The sequence below is a fragment of the Salvelinus sp. IW2-2015 genome, linkage group LG13 (assembly GCF_002910315.2).
Source record: "Salvelinus sp. IW2-2015 linkage group LG13, ASM291031v2, whole genome shotgun sequence".
NCBI lineage: Eukaryota > Metazoa > Chordata > Actinopteri > Salmoniformes > Salmonidae > Salvelinus > Salvelinus sp. IW2-2015.
Window position 1 is genome coordinate 3,678,071 of NC_036853.1, and position 18,966 is coordinate 3,697,036.

Consider the following 18,966-nt stretch of genomic DNA (forward strand, 5'->3'; position numbering starts at 1 on the left):
ATTGTGTTTTCGCTGTAAAACATTTTAAAAATCAGAAATGATGGCTGGATTCACAAGATGTTTATCTTTCATTTGCTGTATTGGACTTGTGATTTCATGAAAATTATATTATATGATATCCCTGTCCCGTTAGGCTAGGCTATGCTAGTCAGCTTTTTTGATGAGGAGGATCCCTGATCCGGGATGGGTATCACTGAAATTAAGACATGTAGCTAGCTAGCTAGGTAAACAATGAACCATAATCCCACCTCATGACGTTACTAGCCTGAATGAATCTGCAGGTAGCTAACCAACAAGGTTCAATGTTAGCTAGCTGACATTAGGCTATAACTAGCAAAGCAAATGGCTCTGAGAACAGAATAATACGATTATATACATAATGTTAGCTAGCAAGCTAGCCAGTTAACTTTGAAATGAAAACAACTTTGTGAAAATTAGAAACGTGCCATATCTGAAAATACAGTTCCCGCGCAGCCCAGTCAAAACTGTTCGCTGCTCTGGCCCCCCAATGGTGGAACAAACTCCCTCACGACGCCAGGACAGCGGAGTCAATCACCACCTTCCGGAGACACCTGAAACCCCACCTCTTTAAGGAATACCTAGGATAGGATACAGTAATCCTTCTGACCCCCCCCCCCCTTAAAAGATTTAGATGCACTATTGTAAAGTGGCTGTTCCACTGGATGTCATAAGGTGAATCACCAATTTGTAAGTCGCTCTGGATAAGAGCGTCTGCTAAATGACTTAAATGTTAATGTAAATGTATAGCTAGCTAGACTATTTTTACCTATACATCATGGATGGACGCTTCTCGCGCGTCACGGATGCCATGGCTGCCTTTAGTTTGAAGATGTAATCAGAGACAGGTGTTTTCTCCATCTCCTTAGCTATCATACTCTAATTCCACTGATTTCAAAACTCGGTCCTCCAGAAAGTGGAGAGCAACACTTATGCAGTTCTACTACGCAATACATTTTCCTGATGAAAAATGAATATACAATTACATTGAGTTAGAATTAATACTATGAAAACTTGGTTGGAAATGCCCATTGACACTTGCACTAATAAGTGATTTCAATACATTTCAGTGATATTATATTTTCTCTCTCATCAGCATCAACACTGTGAAGTAACAGAACCATGGATGACTTGGACTACTTGCTGCATGATTAAAAACTGACCACCTAAAGTAAATCTCTGTTATGTAAAATCCACATGTTTTCATTTGATTCACAATTAAAAACTTTATAAGGTAAAAACTGTTTTGTAAAAAAATGTAAATGTACAATGAAAACTGAACACTTGTAGAACTGAAATAAAACATACATACAAGCCGGACATATACAGCTATCTACCAGCTCCCAGGAAAAACACCTACATGGTGCCGCAGCGAATCACGAAATGATACCAGTACTTGCCACACACAACAACTTTGAATGATGACCCTGTTGCCACGTCCCACACATGTAGGCACAAAATGTTATGTACTGCTCCTGGTTCCCTATCTTTCACCCCTATTAGGAAGTCATCAGAGCCGGTATGACCGCAATGCATCCTAGGAGGTCATCAGAGCCGGTATGACAGCAATGCATCCTAAGAGTTCATCAGAGCCGGTATGACAGCAATGCATCCTAGGAGGTCATCAGAGCCGGTATGACAGCAATGCATCCTAGGAGGTCATCAGAGCCGGTATGACAGCAATGCATCCTAGGAGGTCATCAGAGCCGGTATGACAGCAATGCATCCTAGGAGGTCATCAGAGCCGGTATGACAGCAATGCATCCTAGGAGGTCATCAGAGCCGGTATGACCGCAATGCATCCTAGGAGGTCATCAGAGCCGGTATGACAGCAATGATCCTAGAGGTCATCAGAGCCGGTATGACAGCAATGCATCCTAAGAGGTCATCAGAGCCGGTATGACAGCATGCATCCTAGGAGGTCATCAGAGCCGGTATGACAGCAATGCATCCTAGGAGGTCATCAGAGCCGGTATGACAGCAATGCATCCTAGGAGGTCATCAGAGCGGTATGACCGCAATGATCTAGAGGTCATCAGAGCCGTATGACAGCAATGCATCCTAGGAGGTCATCCAGAGCCGGTATGACAGCAATGCATCCTAGGAGATCATCAGAGCCGGTATGACAGCAATGCATCCTAGGAGGTCATCAGAGCCGGTATGACGCAATGCATCCTAGGAGGTCATCAGAGCCGGTATGACAGCAATGCATCCTAGGAGGTCATCAGAGCCGGTATGACAGCAATGCATCCTGGAGGTCATCAGAGCCGGTATGACAGCAATGCATCCTAGGGGTCATCAGAGCCGGTATGACAGCAATGCATCCTAGGAGGTCATCAGAGCCGGTATGACAGCAATGCATCCTAGGAGGTCATCAGAGCCGGTATGACGGAACACATACAGTGGGGAGAACAAGTATTTGATACACTGCCGATTTTGCCGATTTTCTACTTACAAAGCATGTAGAGGTCTGTAATTTTTATCATAGGTACACTTCAACTGTGAGAGACGGAATCTAAAACAAAAATCCCGAAAAATCACATTGTATGATTTTTAGTAATTAATTCGCATTTTATTGCATGACTAAGTATTTGATACATCAGAAAAGCAGAACTTAATATTTGGTACAGAATCCTTTGTTTGCAATTACAGAGATCATACGTTTCCTGTAGTTCTTGACCAGGTTTGCACACACTGCAGCAGGGATTTTGGCCCACTCCTCCATACAGACCTTCTCCAGATCCTTCAGGTTTCGGGGCTGTCGCTGGCAATACGGACTTTCAGCTCCCTCCAAAGATTTTCTATTGGGTTCAGGTCTGGAGACTGGCTAGGCCACTCCAGGACCTTGAGATACTTCTTACGGAGCACTCCTTAGTTGCCCTGGCTGTGTGTTTCGGGTCGTTGTCATGCTGGAAGACCCAGCCACGACCCATCATCAATGCTCTTACTGAGGGAAGGAGGTTGTTGGCTAAGATCTCGCAATACATGGCCCATCCATCCTCCCCTCAATACGGTGCAGTCGTCCTGTCCCCTTTGCAGAAAAAGCATCCCCAAAGAATGATGTTTCCACCTCCATGCTTCACGGTTGGGATGGTGTTCTTGGGGTTGTACTCATACTTCTTCTTCCTCCAAACACGGCGAGTGGAGTTTAGACCAAAAGCTCTATTTTTGAATCATCAGACACATGACCTTCTCCCTTCCTCCTCTGGATCATCAGATGGTCATTGGCAAACTTCAGACGGCCTGGACATGCGCCTGCTTGAGCAGGGGGACCTTGTGTGCGCTGCAGGATTTTATCCATGACGGCGTAGTGTGTTACTAATGGTTTTCTTTGAGACTGTGGTCCCACTCTCTTCAGGTCATTGACCAGGTCCTGCCGTGTAGTTCTGGGCTGATCCCTCACCTTCCTCATGATCATTGATGCCACGAGGTGAGATCTTGCATGGGCCCCAGACCGAGGGTGATTGACCATCATCTTGAACTTCTTCTATTTCTTCCTATTTTCTAATATTGCCCCAACAGTTGTTGCCTTCTCACCAAGCTGTTGCTATTGTCCTGTAGCCCATCCCAGCCTTGTGCAGGTCTACAATTTTATCCCTGATGTCCTTACACAGCTCTCTGGTCTTGGCCATTGTGAGAGGTTGGAGTCTGTTTGATTGATGTGTGGACAGGTGTCTTTTATACAGGTAACGAGTTCAAACAGGTGCAGTTAATACAGGTAATGAGTGGAGAACAGGACGGGCTTTTAAAGAAAAACTAACAGGTCCTGTGAGAGCCGGAATTCTTACTGGTTGGTAGGTGATCAAATACTTATGTCATGCAATAAAATGCAAATGAATTACTTAAAAATCATACAATGTGATTTTCTGGATTTTTGTTTTAGATTCCGTCTCTCACAGTTGAAGTGTACCTATGATAAAAATTACAGACCTCTACATGCTTTGTAAGTAGGAAAACCTGCAAAATCGGCAGTGTATCAAATACTTGTTCTCCCCACTGTATTTACGGCCCTGCTACTGTTCAGGGGTTCGATTCTCAATGGCTGACGTTCATTCGATCTTTTGGATTGAAATAATGAGAAATACAGTTAATTTGGTTGGTTTCTGGTGTAGCAGGTTGAACATCACGTTGACACAATGCTGATGTCAATGCATGTTGTGCAGCTGAAGGGTTAGGATGTTCATCATCATCTATGGCTGACTTTGTTTCCTCCATCCAACAGGTCCAAGCTATCCTGTGCATTATAGGTTTGACATTGGGAAAACATTAAACAAATTGTTACTTCAACAGTACAATGCAATGTCATATTACTGTATACATCCCACTGTATCCTGTGCATATGCCAAAAAAAAACATTGATTTTGATCAAAACATTGAATGCATTCATTAGCAGGTGTGCCTTGTTAAAAGTTAAATTGTGGAATTTCTTTCCATCTTAAATCGTTTAAGCCGATCAGCTGTGTTGTGACAAGTTAGGGGTGGTATACAGAAGATAGCCGTATTTGGTAAAAGACCAAGTCCATATTATGGCAAGACCACAGTCCATCATTACTTTAAGACATGTCAATCCGCAAAATTTAAAGAACTTAAACAATATTTTCAAGTGTAATCGCAAAAACCATCAAACGCTATGATGAAACTGGCTTTCATGAGGACCGCCACAGGAAAGGAAGACCCAGAGTTATCTCTGCTGTAGAGGATATGTTCATTAGAGTTACCAGACTCAGAAATTGCAGCCCAAATAAATGCTTCACAGAGTTCAAGTAACAGACACATCTCAACATCAACTGTTCAGAGGAGACTGCGTGAATCAGGCATTCATGGTCGAATGGCTGCAAAGAAACCACTACAAAAGGACACCAATAATAAGAAGAGATTTGCTTGGGCCAAGAAACATGAGCAATGGACATTAGACCGGTGGAAATCTGTCCTTTGGTCTGATGAGTCCAAATTTGAGATTTTTGCATCTAATCGCCGTGTCTTTGTGAGACGCAGAGTAGGTGAACGAATTATCTCCACATGTGTGGTTCCCACCGTGAAGCATGGAGGAGGAGGTGTGATGGTGTGAGGGTGCTTTGCTGGTGACACTGTGTGTGATTTATTTAGAATTAAAGACACACATAACCAGCATTGCTACCACAGCATTCTGCAGCAATACGCCATCCCATCTGGTTTGCGCTTAGTGGGACTATCATTTGTTTTTAACCAGGACAATGACCCAAAACACACTTCCAGGTTGTTTAAGGGCTATTTGACCACAGAGAGTAATGGAGTGCTGCATCAGATGACCTGGTCTCCACAATCAACTTACCTCAACCCAATTGAGATGGTTTGGGATGAGTTGGACCGCAAAGTGAAGGAAAAGCAGCCAACAAGCGCTCAGCATATGCAGTGGCGATTTTAGCATGTAAATCTTGGTGGGGCAACAAAAAAAAGTGGAATTCATGCCAGCAAAGCCACAACACAACACTAAACAATACATTAATTATAACGGTGACAAATGGTGCCCACAAACTGTTAGGGCCTACATAAAGCTGTCCCAACAGGAGAGTCCCAACAGCAGTCCCAACACCTTACCACTGCTACACATGGCTATCAGCGGAGCCTTGTCTGGCAGCGAAACAGTTCATTCAGCCTCATTTACTGCCTTTTAAAAATCATAGCTGATATGGCTGACATGCTTAAACAAATGTGGTTTCTACTGACAATTGAGATGTACAGACTATGGCATAAGGGGACGACAAGCAGATAAGAGGCAATCCATAATTTAGATTATGACCTTAAAGTCAAAGTCGAGTTGCAAGTCATCATATTTGTAACTCGAGTCTGACTCGAGTCCAAGTCATGTGACTCGAGTCCACACCTCTGGTAATATGTACATGTAGGTAGCGTTATTAAAGTGACTATGCATAGATAATGACAGAGAGTAGCAGCAGTTTATTTTGACTACGTCTGTCCTAGCTCGCTCATTAACACCAATGACTCGTGACTTAACTTGGACTTGAGCCTTTTGACTCGAACTGACTTAATACCCTCCCCAAGCCCAAATATGAAAAATGATGCTATTAAAAAAGTGTGCAGCGCATCATCTCTTCATTTAACGGATTACAGTTTGAATTGGACAGCAGCCAATCAAATTGTGCCAGCTGAGAAAAAGTTGTGCGTGGCAGTGCAGAGGAACGTTGGCAGGTGAATTCAGATGGAGCCCTTGGAAAGATGATACCCAAAATTATTATTTTCGGATATAAAGACGACGCTGTATCAACAAAAAACAGATTGCAACTTGCAAAACATGCGGGAAGAAAATGACAGACAACTTCCAACTTTGTACGACATTTGAAGCTGCACAAAGAACGGTAAGTCATGGCTATATAGCCGACAGCTATATCATTCATAACTTTGCTAGTGTAGCATGTTGGCTAACATAACGTTAAATGAATGAGCCTCCACGCAGTCAGTCAGTGCAGGAACGTGATCATTGCACCCAAGATTGAGCTACAACTGAAGCCATTGACATATGTTAATGTGTGTGTGTGTGTTAAGGTTGGGCGATTGTGTACAAGCCTACATCGCCCGATTGTGCCCCATATTGATCCTCGATAGTCGATCGCTATTGGGGGGGGGGGGGGTCTTTCTTATGGCTACCCATGTATTTCCATGGAAATATTAAGTTATTTGGAAAGTAATAAATATATTTTTAAAAGCATTCATGATTTGAGGAAATGTAATATCCTAACTATTACTCTTGCTGAAAATATGAAATGGTATTACATTTGGTGAAGAGCACATTATGAACTGTTTAGGACTCAAAACTCAAAGTTTAGGACTTGAGACTTGTTGGTCTTGACTTGAGACTTGACTCAGACTTGCTTGTCTTGACTTGGGACTTGAGTGCTAAGACTTGAGACTTACTTGTGACTTGTAAAACAAGGACTTGGTCCCACCTCTGCATATTACCTCAATTACCTTGACTAACCGGTGCCCCCGCACATTGACTCTGTGCCCTGTAAACAGCCTCGCTATTGTTATTTTACTGCTTTAATTATTTGTTATTTTTATTTCTTATTCTTATTTCTTATTTTTTGTTTTACTGCATTTTTGAGGAGGGCTTGTAAGTAAGCATTTTACTGTAAGGTCTACACCTGTTGTACTCGGCGCATGTGACAAATAAAATGTGATTTGATTTGATTTAACTATTTGTTCAGCACTTTTGAAATGTACAGCGACAGATTTCAGAACATGGGCCGTTCTTACAGTGTTCTCCCTGTACACAAAGTCAGAACCGTAGCAAAAATAAAGGGGGCATATGAGCAGACAATGAAAGCTCTTACAATATTCGATGATTACATTTCTCAAAAACAGGTTATAGACTACATGTGCGTGCACCACCAAGTCAGAACAGTAGGTGAAATTAAGAGGTGAAAATAGGCCATTTTTGGTCTCACCTTGTTGTGCTGCGTTCACTTGAACAGGATGGTGGTGCCGCGGTCCTTCGTGGGCAAATTTGGTCATCAAACTTTGTCATCAAAGTCTGGCATTCTCTGGATTCATGGTGCTTTCAAGACAACTGGGAACTCGAGAAAAAAGAAAAAAAAGTTGAATCATGATGACGTCAGTGATCTTCAGGTCGTAGATCTAGAAAGAGGCCTGAGTTCCCGATTTACAATTCCGAGTTGGATGAAAGTTCAAAACGTATTTTCCCAGTCGTAGCTCATTTTTCCTGAGTTTCCAGTTGTCTTGAACACACTAAAGTCAGATTTTGCAGTTCCGAGTTAGCAGTTGTTTTGCGCAGCACAAATCATGCTTCATTGACAACATGGCCAATGTTGAATGTTTATCATTTTAAACTAGGAAAAGAGACCCTTAATCTTAGACTTGGGACCACACAGCCACTCCACTGAATAGCAGGCGAATGATTGTTTTGCAATTGTTGCAGTTAGCCACTGATTCCTTCCAAACCACTCATTGTTGAATTTGCGATTTCTAACTTATTGTGTAATGTTTATGTCCAATGGTCAATGAGAACTGATACGTTTCTTCATATGACAATGATTAAAAAGGATTTGCCAGTAGATTGTCGACTTTATTCATGATGATGACTGCTAGTTAATATTTTGAAAGTATGATGTTGATCAGTCCAATCAAAGCTACTGTAGATATAACATGATTTGACATCATTTTATCTGTGGCCAATGACCTTGAGCCTTCTTGGATGGGCACTGCTAATGTAACTCAATGGCAGCTCCCAAGGGGCTTGAATTTCGAGCTCTACCCTTAGACTTGACGTAGTGTCCCCATGAGTGACAGAACACTGAGCCAATCACAGCACAACGCTCCGTATTTTCTGCTGGCTTGCCCCACTACCACAGAAAGCACTGAGCTAGGCTGAATTTTTTTTATTTTGGAGCTCCCTTACTCAAGAAAACAAAAAAGAGACCATGTTTTTATGCGGCTTTATTAACTCAATGATATATATATATATATTTTATTTTTTTACATTGTTTGCAAATTGATATGTGACACGTATTAATGCCAAAATAGCATGCAAATCAGGTGGGGCACTGCCCTGAATGACAGGTTGCCACTGAGTATATGTGGGAACTCCTTCAAGGCTGTTGGAAAAGCATTCTTCATGAGGTTGATTAAGAGTATGCCAAGAGTGTGCAAAGCTGTCATCAAGGCAAAGGGTGGCTACTTTGAAGAATCTGAAATATATTTTCATTTTTTTAACACTTTTTTGGTTACTACATGATTCCATATATGTTATTTCATAGTTTTGATGTCTTCACTATTATTCTACAATGTAGAAATAGTAAAAATAAAGAAAAACCCTTGAATGAGTAGGTGTGTCCAAACTTTTGACTGGTACATAGGATGTGGTGTTGTGTTGTAATCAGTGTAACATGTGTCATGCTAATGTAACCATCCTATTACTTGATGGCCCATAGTCCACCAATATGTCATGCAGATGAGCCATTGTCTACTTGACAGACCCCACTGGATATTCATTCAGTCGTACTGATAGAAATCAATGCTATATATAGGCAGCCAATGTGCTGAATTGGTAAAAAGTAGCTAACTATTTTGGTCGATTACCAACAAAATCATTGTTGAATCACAAAGCATAACAAAAAATGCATACAGCATTTCTTATCTCTCTCGATATTGGGATCACAATCACAACTTGTGATTTCAGGTTCCCTTGAAATCAGACTGTCTCCACCAGTATCTCCCTGAGTAATACATGTTTTTGTTATGTTACTGTACCGAATTCTATAGCTAGATGCATTTTTTGGGGTGCAGTCGACCACTTAGTCAGCTAGCATTATAATCTACAAACCAAACACACTAATGCTAACAATCTGCATATCAAGCTTCAACTAGCTATTTAACATTAGCTAGTTGAAATAAAGGCATTGGGCATCTTGTGTGGTTTGTGCAGTGCAATCAGGGATTGGGCAACTGACATCACCGTTTTTGAAGGCCCACGGATCACCTTCCCACTTTTTATTTACTCAGTTGGGATCTCAACTTACTGTTGCAAGCTAGAATAGTATAATATACAAAGTGCAATTTTGAAATTTGGTTGTGCATGAGCAGTTTTTCTCTTGTTATGTCAGTCGCTACAACCACAAAAACATCTGCTAAATATGTGTACGTATATGACAAATTACATTTGATTTGATTTGAATTAGCCGGTGTCAGCTAATATGTTTAAGATTGCTAAATTAGTTGCCAGCTAAACTTGTGATAATGGTTGAATTACTGGCCGGTGGGCCCCAATTGATTTTGTTAGTCAGTTTCACTCAGATATCATATTAAAAACTGCTAATATTTCTCACCACCCTATTGCAAAATGTGTAGAATTGCAGGAAATTAGCTGTCAAATTGAAAATGTTCCTCTCAGCCCCAGCGCAAAACGGTCTGAATACAGATGTTAGTTAGCTTGAACATTGAACACACTAAGGTTAGCAGCTAACGTACCTAGCAGGCCCAAAACACAATCCTACACTTACCTACCAGTCCATTAGAACGGTGGCCATTTTGGCAACACTCTTCCACCATTCAAAATTAATTCCAACGTTTATCCGGTTTCTGTATTGGTCATGAGCAGTCTTTTTCTCACTTATTTTTCTATTTTGCGGTCGAGTTGATTCAGATTCAAGAACAGAAAATTATGCTTGTTTCTGTTGTCCCTGCTACAAGGACAGTTTATCTGCAAACAAGTTGGTTAGCTTATTGGCTTAGTCTGCACTGTGTTTGTTTCTGGCGGCTGTAATGTTAGCTTGCAAGTGACTTTCACTTCCTCTCCAGCTCTGGGGCAGCAGGGTCATTTGAGTAGGCGGGATTTAACGCAAAGATACTCCTTGCCCAGGCCAGCCCACGGCGGCTCTGGGCTCAAACTCCTTGTTTTTGTTCAAAGCATAGAGAATAATAGAGGCCACTAGTGGCAAAAAGGCCATTTTAGCAAGGGCAGCGCCATTGATGGTTTCCACTATTTTAATGTAATCAACTGGCTGGGTGCTCCAATTCCATTGAATGATCCCTCCTGGTGGCCCTGTTGGAGTCATATCCAACCAGGTCATCAGGAGAGATCAGCCAATCATGAGAAAATTGAGTACATTAATATTTCTGTAAAAAAAAAGTAACTTCAATGGGCTGACATCAGAGTTGGGATGTCCCAAGAATCATGTTTAGACTTTTCCCTGCATTTTGTGCAAAGCCTGTGTGATTCACTTGAGTTACAGTGCATTCGGAAAGTATTCAGACCCGTGACTTTTTCCACATTTTGTTACGTTACAGCCTTATTCTAAAAATGATTCAATTGTTTTTTTCCCTCATCAATCTACAGACAAAGCAAAAACTTTTTTGTTGTTGTGTGCAAACGTATAAAAAAAAAAAAAACGGAAATATCACATTTACATAAGTATTCAGACCCTTTACTCAGTACTTTAAACAAGCGCCTTTGGCAGCGATTACATCCTCGAGTCTTCTTGGGTATGACGCTAAAAGCTTGGCACACCTGTATTTGGTGAGTTTCTCCCATTCTTCTCTGCAGATCCTCTCAAGCTCTGTCAGGGTGGATGGGGAGTGTCACTGCACAGCTATTTTCAGGTCTCTCCATTGATCTGTCTTGGCTGTCTTGTCTGTGTGCTTAGGGTCGTTGTCCTGTTGGAAGGTGAACCTTCGCCCCTGTCTGAGGTCCTGAGTGCTCTGGAGCAGGTTTTTGGCCTGACATGCACTGCCAACTGTGGGACCTTATATAGACAGGTGTGTGCCTTTCCAAATCATGTCCAATCAATTGAATTTACGACAGGTCTACTCCAATCAAGTTGTAGAAACATCTCAAGGATGATCAATGGAAACAGGATGCACCTGAGCTCAATTATAAATCTCATAGCAAAGGGTCTGAATACTTATGTAAATAAGGTATTTCTGGTTTTTATTTTCAATACATTTGCAAAAATTCTGAAAACCTGTTTTGGCTTTGTCATTATGGTGTATTGTGTGTAGATTGATGAGGGAAAAAGAGGGTTAGGCACCGGTTAGGCACCGGTTAGGCACCGGTTAGGCACCGGTTAGGCACCGGTTAGGCACCGGTTAAGTTGATTAACAAGGAGGAACATATCTTCTGAAAGGGTCATCTCCACTTTATTGTCATCCTAAAAATGATGTCGTCACGAGTTTGATGTCTAATTTAAACATCTCCATTTATCTGAATAAAAAATGTTATCAAATCAAATCAAATTGTATTAGTCACATGCGCCGAATACCACAGGTTTAGACCTTACAGTGAAATGCTTACTTACGAGCCCCTAATGAACAATGCAGTTTTTTTTAAATGAAAGAGCAGCAGTAAAATAACAATAGCGAGACTATATACAGGGGCATACCGATACAGAGTCAATGTGCGGGGGCACTGATTAGTTGAGGTAGTATCTACATGTAGGTAGAGTTAATAAAGTGACTATGCATAGATGACAACAGAGAGCAGCAGTGGTGTAAAGAGGGGGGGACAATGCAAAAAGTCTGGATAGCCATTTGACTAGATGTTCACCAGTATTATCGCTCGGGGGTAGAAGCTGTTTAGAAGCCTCTTGGACATAGACTTGGCGCTCTGATATTGCTTGCCGTGCTGTAGCTGAGAGAACAGTCTATGACTAGGGTGGTCTATAGGGATGAGGTCAGAGACCTGGCCGTGTGGTGCCAGGACAACAACCTCTCCCTCAACGTGATCAAGACAAAGGAGATGATTGTGGACTACAAGAAAAGGAGGACCGAGCATGCCCCCATTCTCATCGACGGGGCTGCAGTGGAGCAGGTTGAGAGCATCAAGTTCCTTGGTGTCTACATCACCAACAAACTAACATGGCCCGAGCACACCAAGACAGTCGTGAAGAGGGCTTGACATAACCTATTCCCCCTCAGGAGACTGAAAAGATTTGGCATGGGTCCTCAGATCCTCAAAAGGTTCTACAGCTACACCATCGAGAGCATCCTGACTGGTTGCATCACTGCCTGGTATGGCAACTGCTCTGCCTCCGACCGCAAGGCACTACAGAGGGTAGTGCAAATGGCCCAGTACCTCACATGGGCCAAGCTTCCTGCCATCCAGGACCTCTATACCAGGCGGTGTCAGAGGAAGGCCCTAAAAATTGTCCAGACACCCAAGTCATAGACTTTTCTCTCTGCTACCGCATGGCAAGTGGTACCAATGCACCAAGTCTGGAACCAACAGGACCCTGAACAGCTTCTACCCCCAAGCCATAAGACTGCTAAATATTTAGTTTAATATTTAACCAAATAGCTGAATCTGAATTTACACATAAGCTGCTGCTACTGTTTATTATCTATCACTTTATTCCTAGTTATATGCACATACAGTATCAACATTCAGAAAAAAAGGTTCCAAAAGGTTTATTGGCTGTCCCCATAGGAGAACCCTTTTTGGTTCCAGGTAGAACCCTTTTGGAAAGGGTTCTATATGAAACTGAAAAGGGTTTCCACCTGGAACCAAAAATAGATATTCAAAGGGTTATTCTGTGGGGACAACCGAAGAAACCTTTTAGGATCTAGATAGCATATTTTTTTCTAAGAGTGTACCTCAATTACCTCATACCCCTGCACATCAACTCGGTACTGGTACCCTGTGTATATAGCCAAGTTATCTTTATTCACTTTATTATTGCTTGTTTTACTTTGGATTTGATTTGATTTAATTTGATTTGCGGCGAAGTGAAGTGACAGGATGACCATTATGTCCCCTAGCAGGCTGTTGTCCCTGGTCCAGGGTGACCAGTATGTCCCCTTGCAAGGGTGGCATCTGGGGCATCTCACAGTAGACCCCCGTCCAGCCCTGGTAGCACTGGCAAGTGAACTTGTGCTTCATGGCCAGGATGTTGTGGTTGTTAAGATGGCCACACACGTGGAAGCTGCGGGCCCGGGTTTCTGCTAATGTCGAAGAAGCGGGGTCGGAGTTAGGCCCCCGAGTCGAGGCTCTTCCTCACACACTTGCCATTCTTCTTGTACAGGTCTTCACTGCACAGCTTGGCTGCTGAACTGACTTTGATGACATAGTAGCCTAAAGGGCAGTAATGTACTTCTTCACGGCCAGACAGTTCTCTGGAGGTACACGTAGACAGACACAAACACATAATGATTCACAGCATAAGTATAGGTGTCACTGTAAGTATAGCTAAAAATAGGTCTGCAGTTAAATGGAAATAGTAGTTATGTTGAATGAACCTTCCTTCTGTCACCCACAGTATGTTCATTACTTCACGTACAGATCTAGGATCTTAATTTGATCCAGTTTGCTACAGCAGAAAAATAATCCTGCATCTACAAGGATTGGATTGTTATGTGGATTATAATTCATTTACATTTTTGTAGGGGTTGATATATTTTTAGTTAGGGCAAATCAAGTCTGACATTTAAAGTGGACATTAGAAACTTTAGAAGCTTTTTTAAACCTTGAATACACTACAAGTTTGGATTTCCTGCTGTGCACTGAAATTCTCAGCAACAAAAAAGTAATCAAATTAAGATCCTACATGTCACGGCCATTGAAAGGAGAGGACCAAGGTGCAGCGTGGTAAGCGTACCTTTTCTTTATTTAATCAAAAATGACGCCGAACAAAACAATAAACACTACAAAACAAACCGTGAAGCTCTAAGGCTAAGTGCCCTAAACAAAGTCAACTTCCCACAAAGACAGGTGGGAAAAAAGGGTACCTAAGTATGGTTCCCAATCAGAGACAACGATAGACAGCTGTCCCTGATTGAGAACCATACCCGGCCAAAACATAGAAACACATAAATAGGATCTCTAAGGTCAGGGCGTGACACTACATCTGTACTAACTATCCTTTGATGATCTTTTCTTCTCTAATTTATTGCCTCTTAAAACTGTAATAGAGGGAATCCAGGCTTAATTATGAAATGTACCATCTGATACACAGAATGAGTTCGGTAAAAACATATCATCATTTGAATACGAAATAGTGGAAAAATTCCTCATTTAAGTCCCACAGGTGTGGGATCTTAATTTGATCACTCTTATGTTTCTGAGAATTTTCCTGCACCGCAGATGAGCTTCATGATTTACTTAAATTCACTAATAATTTGCATTAACACACGGTTGTATTAACAGTATTGCACTTTTTATGTAGCCTAATTTTGGCTAGCTAATAGCTTAACCACCGACTAAATGTTCAAATCCTGTTGCTGCAGGATAATTTTTCTGCCACAATACTGGTCAAATTAAGATTCAACATCTGTATATAATGCAAATTAATCCACATCCACACTTCATGTATTACTGATGCGCCTCTTGTAAACAGAATGCAAAATGACCCACAAAATCCCTTTCCAAAAGAACACCACAGCACTGTCTGTCTGATATAAATCAGGCCATTTCCAAGGCTCCTAATCTCATAAACCACAGTGACTGTGCTGAAACATACTATTTTAGGAGACACTGAGAACTGGCTAGGAAGGGAATCCCACGTTGAAAGTGCTTGATGTCATGTCCTGTCATGGAACCCTGTAGACACTAGCAGCTCTTGCTTACTGCAGGCAACAAGGCATTATTATGTAATTGTAATGATATTTTATATACTTTAACGTTGAAGCATGGGTCACATGTTTCATGACTCTCCATTTCATGGTTTCTCCCTGGAGTACAGAAAGAGGCACACTTTTTTCTTAACCAGCACTTTCACATCTGGGTTTGATGATTAGTTGAAATCACGTGTTGCCAGAAAGTAACAAAACTGTGCCCTGCTGTGGATCCAAGCTATTCAGGATTAAGAAACCCTACTCTATGGAACATTTTGAGTTCGAGCATCTTCGGAGGAGCCCCAAATACCATTCCCGACGCCCCAAGAGCTGTGCTCTCTCCAATAGTGTGGACCAGGTCACTCTAGGAGAGATATAAGAGAAGATGTAACACTCCAAACACAGTCTTCCCCTCAAGTCAGAGTATGTTGAGGTCAATGCTTGCTCCCACTCCAGTGTCCAGTATTGGTTCATATTTCATTGTTATGTTTTACCTCTTGACCCCTGAATGTCAGAATAGACATCATGGCCCAGTCTAGAACCAGCCCCTAGCAGCTACTCTCAATAAGCACTTTTATACACCTTAAAGGTTTAGATAGGTAAGCAATATCCCACCCAGGCAATCAGAGGGCAAGGTGAAATGTTATATTGCTTATAATTAACTTGTAACGGCTGTCGTCGGTGGAAGAAGGTGAGGACCAAGGTGCAGCGTGGTAAGTGTTCATGATGTTTAATAATCATCAAAACAGAACACTGAATAACAAAATAACAAAGAAATAACCGAAACAGTTCTGTCTGGTGCAGACACACAAAGACTGAAAATAACCACCCACAAAACACAATAGAAAACAGGCTACCTAAATATGGTTCTCAATCAGGGACAACGATTGACAGCTGCCTCTGATTGAGAACCATATCCGGCCAAACACAGAAATAGAAAATCATAGAAAAACTAACATAGACAACCCACCCAACTCACGCCCTGACGACACACTAAAACAAAGAAATAACAAAAGAACTAGGGTCAGAACGTGACATAACTATCCAGTACTTTCAGATTTACTTAAGTGCCTAGGGGTTAGGGACTAGTTTTTTTTCCTGGACAACACCCAGGTGTTGTAAATCAATTAAAGGTCATCTGAGGTCTCGTAGCTGAGACTGTGCATTCCATTCATAGCCCTGTGACAGTTCTAGAAGCTTCAGTTGATTAATAGCTTTTTATCCACCACACTGACTAGGGGGCAAAACATGGGGCGAGACGAGACAAGTTGCTTGACAGAAAAATGCAGAGGTTAGGTAGTTTATCACAATGACTGACAGGCAATAAAACACTTGCCGCAATGAGATAAATAGCTAACTTAAGAAAATGTGTTGGAATATTTATCCTTGTCCTAACATCTATTTTTGCTCTTGAACCAACAGCAACGGAAGTTATCAGTTTCCCAATATCACCAGTGTTTAGTAATCCTTCTCACCTCTGAGAGGATCGTGAAGGTGGAAGCGTAGAAGAGTCTGTAGTAGACAAACACGGGCAGAGTGAAGTCAGTGTGTGTGATGGACGCAATCCTCATGGCCTCTGACTGGGTAGTGAACGAACTTGATGGTGTTGGCCGTGGACTTGAGTTCGTAGTAGGTACACGGAAGGGTAGAGGGCTGTGCTCTCACTTCACTCATGCAGCGATGCAGGTGTGTCTTGACGCCTTAGTTTTTGAGGTCAGGGAACAGTTTGAAGCCCCAGAGGCCGTCAGGTCGTCAACTTTCGTCTAACAGTAGAGTGTTGTTCATCAAATCAAATCAAATGTTATTAGTCACATACACATGGTTAGCAGATGTTATTGCAAGTGTAGTGAAATGCTTGTGCTTCTAGTTCCGACAGTGCAGCAATATCTAACAAGTAATCTAACAATTCCACAACAACTACCTAATACACACAAATCTAAGTAAAGGAATGGAATGAAGGCCTGCCCAGCCTCCTTTGACCTCCTTCTCCACCTTGATCTCAGGCCTGCCTAGATGGAGCTTTCGGATCTGCTCCTTGGAGCCCCAGTTGCTCACCCAGTTACGCACCCACTGTGCCTCCAGTTCTCCCAGTCAATGACACCCAGGCCTCCTTGTGGAGGATGAGCTTGTCGCTGTCAGCCCTGGCCTTGCTCAGGTGCTTGGACAGGCTCTGGTTCTGGGGCAGCATTGATGGGGTCCCCAGAGCTGGCGTAGTAAGGGTAATAGCCCAGGTGGCTGTGGTAGACGATGGTGACATTAAGTCCACTAAGGGTCTCGTTGAGGTTTGCCACAATGTCGATGACACTGAGGTCCAGGTCCACCTTGAAGTGAAGGCGGCAGGACTCCGTGGGGGCGTTCCACACCACGATGAAGGGCCGGGGGGCGTTCCACACCACGATGAGGGCGGGGGCTTCCACACACTATGAAGGGCCGGGGGGCGTTTCCACACCACGATGAAGTGCCGGGGGGGCGTTTCCACACACTATGAAGGGCCGGGGGGCGTTCCACACCACGATGAAGGGCCGGGGGGCGTTCCACACCACTATGAAGGGCCGGGGGGGCGTTCCACACCACTATGAAGGGCCGGTGAGGGATCAGAGGAGCATGCTTCATCTGTTCACCACCGGCTCTTTCCCTGACCCCAACCCACAACCAGCTGACAGCAGCCAATCAGCGGCATCGCGCACATGGATCAATAGGTCATCCTATCCCACATCAAAAGGGAAAGGACAGGAGAGAAATCACCACATCTTTTTGCGGGAAAAAGTAAACACCTCTTGGGCTTAAGTGGGGTTGGTGAAAGGACATCTGAGTGAGGGTCACTGAGCTGCACTGCTCAAGATTCCATACACTGTTCTTCACAGAGAAAGGTGCCATTTCACTTGTCATGCTCTGTGAAGTCTGCCGGGCTTGGTTTGTCATGTACATGTATGCCTACATTTCCCTAACAAAGCCGTATTGAGTTGACCTTCATTAATCAAATAAAATAAAATAAAATTGTATTTGTCAAATTCACGTGTTTAGCAGATGTTATTGCGGGTGTAGCAAAATGCTTGTGTTCCTAGCTCCAACAGTGCAGTAATATCTAACAAGTAATATCTAACAATACACACAATCTAAAGTAAAGGAATGGAATTAGAATATATAAATATTTGGACGAGCAATGTCAGAGCGGCATAGACCAAGCTACAGTAGAATAGGATAGAATATAGTATATACATGTGAGATGAGTAATGCAAAATATGTGAGCATTATTAAAGTGACTAGTGTTCCATTATTAAAGTGGCCAGTGATTTCAAGTCTATATATATCGGGCAGCAGCCTCTAATGTGCTAGTGATGGCTATTTAACAGTCTGATGGCCTTGAGATAGAAGCTGTTTTTCAGTCTCTCAGTCGCAGCTTTGATGCACCTGTACTGACCTCGCGTTCTGGATGATAGCAGGGTGAACAGGCAGTGACTCGGTTGGTTGATGTCCATGATGATCTTTTTGGCCTTCCTGTGACATCGGGTGCTGTAGGTGTCCTAGAGGGCAAGTAGCTTGCCCCCGGTGATGTGTTGGGCAGACCGCACAACTCTCTGGAGAGCCCTGCGGTTGCGGGCGGTGCTGTTGCCGTACCAGGCGGTGATACAGCCCGACAGGATGCTTTCAATTGTGCATCTGTAAAAGTTTTTGAGGGTTTTAGGTGCCAAGCCAAATTTCTTCAGCCTCCTGAGGTTGAAGAGGCGCTGTTATAGAGGCGCTGTTAATAAAGATATTTACATATCAAAGTGGGCCTTAATAAGAACTATTGTGTCTGTTGTATTTTGACAATGATTCCGCACGCATGCATACCAACACACACACTCCCTCTCTCACACACACACACACACTCATTCTCGCTCTCAC

At 42.7% G+C, this 18,966-nt stretch overlaps 1 pseudogene; it reads right to left on the reverse strand.

The window, feature by feature from the left end:
- Positions 1-13,054: 13,054 nt before the first annotated feature.
- Positions 13,055-18,585, reverse strand: LOC111971790 (hyaluronidase-like; annotated as a pseudogene).
- Between the last annotated feature and the right edge of the window lie 381 nt (positions 18,586-18,966).